This window comes from Olea europaea, unplaced genomic scaffold (genome assembly GCF_002742605.1).
Source record: "Olea europaea var. sylvestris unplaced genomic scaffold, O_europaea_v1 scaffold2371, whole genome shotgun sequence".
Lineage (NCBI taxonomy): Eukaryota > Viridiplantae > Streptophyta > Magnoliopsida > Lamiales > Oleaceae > Olea > Olea europaea.
This window is the reverse complement of record NW_019241848.1, coordinates 65,506-72,065: the sequence shown is the minus strand read 5'-3', so window position 1 is coordinate 72,065 and position 6,560 is coordinate 65,506.

The window sequence follows — 6,560 nt, the reverse complement described above, 5'->3', positions numbered from 1 at the left end:
AGGATACACACACAGAGACTAGTGTTAGCCCGTGCAATGTACGGGCTGGGATATTTTGATGCTAATGTTAATGTGTTCAATGTTGAGAATTGATGGGAGTTTGTTGATTGAACAAAGACTGATAGATAAATATAGATGTTAATATTTTATATTTTAGACAATGATCATCAAAATTGATGGATGAACATGAGCGATAAAAATAAGGGAGTATAGTGAAAAATTAATAATAAAGCAAGAAAAACTTAAATTAAGGCTTGTTTGGTACTCAATTTTGTAAGAATAAGAATAAAAAATATAGTCGTTACGAGATCTACACAAGAGATAAAAAGTCAAATATGGTGATTTGATGTGATAGATTTTATCAACAAAGCCATTATTACAATTTAATTAATATTTATCATTTGATTTAGAATTAATGTAAGTGAATAAATATTTAATTGTTATTTATCATTTGGGTTAGAATTAATATAAGAATTGAAACCGACATTCAATTATTAAAAAAAAAATCAATGAAAATTTAGTGAGTTATCATTCAATTGATTATTTTGTTCTTACACTTTTTATTTTCCATCAATAGAGCAATTTCTTATTTTTTATCAACAAAACCCTTATTAATTTTCATGACTTACATTATAATTCATCCATTGAGTTTTTATTTTTCATAAACAAAGCAATTTTTATTTGGGTAATTGCCACAAAACATCCATACATTTCATGTCTATTGTGGAAAACGTCCATACATTTTATTTTTTGGCATTTTCACTCTTATCTTCCACATTTCTTTGCACCGAATGTCCTTTTCACTATTTTTTAACGTAAAATGACTAATATACCATCCTATTTAAATAAAACAAAAAATGAAAAGAAAAATAAAGAATAAATTACAATCTTACTCTTAAATGTTTTAAAAAGTGCATATTAGTCCAAATAATTATTAAAATGCTTAATAGCACAAAACGTCCCTATATTTAACCTATAGTATGCAAATATCACTATGTTTTAAATTGATGAAAATGAACTTTTTCGCAATAAAACATGGAAATAAGGATGAAAATGAAAAAAAAAATGAAATGTATGGATTTTTTATGCAAGAAGTGTAAAATGTAGGGATGTTTTTTACTATTAAGCCTTATTAAAATATTAAAAATAAAAAATAAAACTCTCTTCTCTTATTCTCCAAATGTATCAGCCGTCAAAAAACTTCAGCAAACCACCACTCAAGCTGCTGGACCACCACACCACCGGAAAGCCCTCACTTCTCTCTACGATACCACCCAACATCCAACTTTGAAACCTTCATGCCAATAGATTTATTTGAAATTGCAAGCCAAAATACCCAACTCGCGAATGCAAATACTGGCGGTATCACCTGTTCCGGAGAGACCCATGCCATTTTCAACACTAATACTTACTAGAGCGCATCTCTTCATGGTCTTAAAATATCAATAGATGGTTTAGCTGAATGGAGGTTCGACAATTTGAGCGATGGTTGGTCGAAGTTTTTTTACTTCTAACATGGCAGTTTCATTTGAAGAAGAAGGAAGAGAGAGAGAGAGAGAGAGAGAGAGAGAGAGAGAGAGAGTTTTTGTTATTTTTAATATTTTAATAAGGCCTAATAGCAAAAAAAAAAATCCCTACATTTGACACTTCTTGCAGAAAACATTCCTACGTTTGAATTTTTTTTCATTTCCATCCCTATTTTCACATTTCATTGCGGAAAATATCATTGTTATCAATTTGAAACTTAGGGATGTTTTGCACACTATAGGCCAAACGTAGGGACGTTTTGTGCTATTAGGCCTTTTAATAATTATTTGGGCTCACTTGCACTTTTTAAAACATTTAGGAATAAGATTGTAATTTATTCTTTATTTTTCTTTTTTTTTGTTTTATTTAAATAGGAGGGTATATTGGTCATTTTACATTAAAATTGGTGAAAATGAAGTTTAGCGCAAAGAAATGTAAAAGGTAAGAGTGAAAATGCCAAAAAATAAAAGATATGGACGTTTTCCACAATAAACTTGAAAAGTAAAGACGTTTTGAGCCAATTACCATTTTTATTTTTATTAACAAACCCTTTATTAATCTTCATGATTTACATTATAATCCATCCATTAGGTTATATTTAATTGAGACTACAAAATTAAAAGGTTGCATTAATGTATTAATGAGGTCACAAATGTGCTCAAGGTTGAATTAATATATTAATTGGGACATTCGATCACTAAAAAAAAAATGAAAATCCAATGGCTTATCTTTCAATTGATTAATTTTTATCATTCATAGATACATAAGACGTGTAGTGCACGTGCTTACTACTAGTACACACAAAAGTCTAAATCCATAAAAAGATCAAATTGGACAAATCTGAAATGACAGCACAAATTTTCTTGAGAAGTTTAATGAATTATTTAACCTAAAAATGAATTTAGAAACCTTCATTCTTCCTACTGAATTTATTATTTTGATACCTTTAGATTATTTTTTTACTTTTTTTCATATTTTGCCATGTTTAGATTATTGTTTTACTTTGTTTCGTGTTTTGGTCAACTTTGACATTTTTTGGATATATATTTTTGGTGTCATTAAATTTTGAACATCTGGAGAAATTTATAGATCTTTTGCTATTATTATTTACCCATTTTCTCTCTAAAATAGGATACACTGAATTGTAAATCGGTGATGATGTATATTTCATTAGAGTTCATAGTTTTCCATTTGTTTTTGTCAAAAAAAGGTGAGGAAAATTCAAAAAAAATTGGAATCAACGGTGGATAAGCTCTCTTCTAATCCAAGCAAGAGAAATCTATGTATTAGCATGCATATAAATAAAAATATTGTGTATTTTTTTTTCAGCATTAAGCATGTTTGACTAAGTAATACCTTAAAATAATTTTTTATTTCTCATTCCCAAGTATCTTGAAATCCTAGAGATTTTTATTTTGATACTATATCTTTTGAATTGTAAAAAAATTTCGTTTAAAATATAAATATATTGTTTTTTATACTTGTAAATAAACTATGTTTAAGGGCCTCATAAAAATTTTATTGTCTAGAGTCTTGACACTCTTAGGAACGAACCTGGCTATAGGTAGCAACTCCCTTTACATTTTTCTACAATAATAGAATTAGTCTAAGAAATTGTCCCGTCAAACTTTTTTTTATATCTTTAAACTCTAAAATAGTAGCCATTTCATATATACTAGACAATTGTCTTTTAACTTGTATTATGTTAATCAGCTGGATGTCATCTTTTAAAAGTATTTAGGAGAAAAATCATAGATGTACCTACTAATAACTTGTATTATATTTCTTTCTTCATCTTATAATCCAATAGAAAATGAATAATATGCTAGAGCTTGTTCAAAGCAACAATAATTAGTCTAAATATTAGTCCATACTCAATAGAAAATTATTTGGTAAACTATGTAAAGTTATATTGATTTGCGAGGAGTGACATACACGTTTTACACCATATTATTTACCCATGCCTACCTTAAATATAACCAAGCACGTAGATTTAAAATTGTTGAAGATTTGACTTTTTAAAATTCACTACTAAAAACCTCCCAAAATTGGACCCCTTATAAACGTTCAATAATCGATAATTTTGAGATTGCTATAATCGGCACCCTAAAATTTCCAAGAAGGCTCTTAGGATTGGGTAGAGTTTATACGCACAGCATTACATCCCTTCACACGGAGGGACCCCATAAACAATAAAATTGTATAGATTGTATGGATAATGAATTAGCATAATTTTGAGTATAAACATCGATTTTAAGTATCAATGTATTTTGCAGAGTTAAATCAGATGAAGAAAACATTAAACTTAACATAATACTAACATTTTTCCAAAAAATGGTTCAGCTAAACGAGGAAAAGGCTTACATTAACTTTGGGGAAGAATGATCAATAGAAGCAAAAGAAACACAGTTAATAATAAATAAGTTGCTTATTTTCACGGTAAAATGAGCATAATTAATATTTACTTTTAAAGGCAATTTTTTACTTAAGTTTTTCTTTATTTTAAAAAAATAAATTTATCTATAACATGCTTAGAAATTAAAAAAAAATTACTTTCTTTAGAAAAATTAATTAAAAAGTATTTAAAAGTATATAGTCTTGTGAAGTTTTATCAAATCTTATTCCAAGATTTTATTATGAAGCAATCTTCCAATGTAATTTCCAACTTGATTTGATCAAAAGCCTCTATAACACCAAATCATTGGCTACTGAAGATCTACCACTAGCAATAAAGGTGAAGTATTCAATATTCTGCAAAATTTAACATTCAAATTGTCACAATTAATTATTTCAAAATATTAAATTTTTGGGAAAAACAAATCATTTCGCACACAAAGAGAGCATTGGAAATATAAATATGAAATCTACGATAGCTTTTAGACAAGGTATGCATAATATATGCTCCAATGTATCATAATTTTTAAAAAAATAATAATAATATTCTTTGGGTATATTGAAAGATATGCAACAACAAAGTATACATTTATATTTTTTTTCTCTCACGTATCCCATGTCACTAAGTCATCATTTCATGGTCCATCTGTTTTCATGAGTCGAGAAATGTTACTATATATTATCCATGTTTAATGTGTACAAATTTTAATGATCAATATTTGCACACACCTTTTAAGTTCCTCCAATTCATTTTTGAATATCAATTGTCGGAACTTATAATTTTCCACTACAAGCTGCATTGGATTATTGTTGTTAAGATAATAAGATGTGATAATCTAAAAAGTTCAATTGTTTGAAGAGTTCTTGTCAGGACACATTGGATAGTAAATTGTATAAAAAAGTTTAATGTCCTTTTCTTTCTTTGACCATGTTGAATGTAGGCTAGTCAAGCATACATGTCGCCCCCAGGGCACATCTCCAAGTGGTAAAAGAGGAGGGTGGAGAAATCCAGTTTTGATTGAGGCTGCCGCGTCAAGGGTTTGAATCCTGAAATATGGATTTGGCTCTTGGATAAGTGCAACTATACAAGCAGCCTTCCACCCTATACTCTTGGAAGCATAACCTGCGATTTACCTCCCTCACGATGCTTCAGGGCAGGGGCGGTGGGGGACCCTTAAAGTTGGGGTTCAACCTTTAGTCAAGCATACATGTCATTGATGTACTTGTAATATGAGGCCTTCCCAATCCAAAAATGGGGTGACTTTATATTCTTTGATCCACTTCCCTTGGTCAAGATGATCCAGTCGAGCAATCTATGGAAGGTCCAACTCGTGCTTAACCTATTGTAAAACTACAGTTTGATATAATCAATTATAACCGTTACATAATTTTTTGATAAAGGAATGGAAAAACAGGTCATTCATGATTCACCACATTCAGAAATCCCTTGGATGGTACAAAATTATGATCCCTAATTCTTTTAATTGATTTTTCTAGCATTCTTTCGGTAATTTTTCTTGCCTCCTCTAATTCATACTTTCCTGGAAATAATAAATCTGGGATTGTGTGTATACACTATACATCACTCTAATGAATTCTTCATAGTTTTCTTCCCATGTGCTTCAGGATTTCTGCATGATTCATAAACCAACAGAAGTTCCCCAAATATGTATGAAATTTGAGTCACTACACTATTTACAAGCAATAAAATATCTGAATTATGTAATGATTTCGAAATTCTACCTGGATTTATATCATATCCTTGCATTTGAAAGAGCAAAAAAGATAACAAAACCTTGTATAATTTTATGGGTGATAAAATGTTAGTTTTTCTTGCTTTACCCTGTGCTTCTTCTGATCCCTGAATAGGTGAAGGTCAAAAGTCCCTCTTATTGTTATACATAATTAAATTAATTTTCATTATGAAGAGAATCATGCCAAAAACATGTATAGACGCAAAGACGACCAACAAGTTATCATAATATAGTTTGCACTTTCTACATTTACTTACGCACTGAAGCGAACTTGGATCATCCTTGGGTTTACTTGTTAACTACTAAACAATTTACGTCTATTCAAATTACTTTGTCAATGGATAATGTTCTCCTCAGCCCAGGCCTAGCTTGAGCCCAAGAATTGTAATTTTGCGTTTGTTGTTGTAGTCATTCCGAGCTTTGTGTAATCATTGAATGAAAATGAGAGTGATTGTTACAACCCACATTTTTATCTAGTCAAAGTCAATAGTGGAATTTTCAAAGTCAAGTCAAATGAGGACTTGTATGAAATAAATCATTTTTATTGGGACTCGATTGACCAAATCATTTTATTTGGGTTTATCTTATAAATTATAAATATATTTTGAAGGTTAAATTGGATATATTTTTAAGTTGGAAACTTACTTATATAATTTTGGAAGTGTTAGGATTAAATGTGATATGAAAAAGAGAGTTGAAGGACTTAGTTTGCAATTATGGGTTAGTGGACCATTTAATACAACCATTTGACCCATTTTTCTCAATTTCACACCAAAACACACACACACAGAGTAAGGAGATGCAGAGACCGGCAGAAGGGAAAGAAGAAAGGAAAAAGAAAAAAGAAAAGGAAAAGAAGAAAGGAAAAAGAAGAAGAAAAGAGGT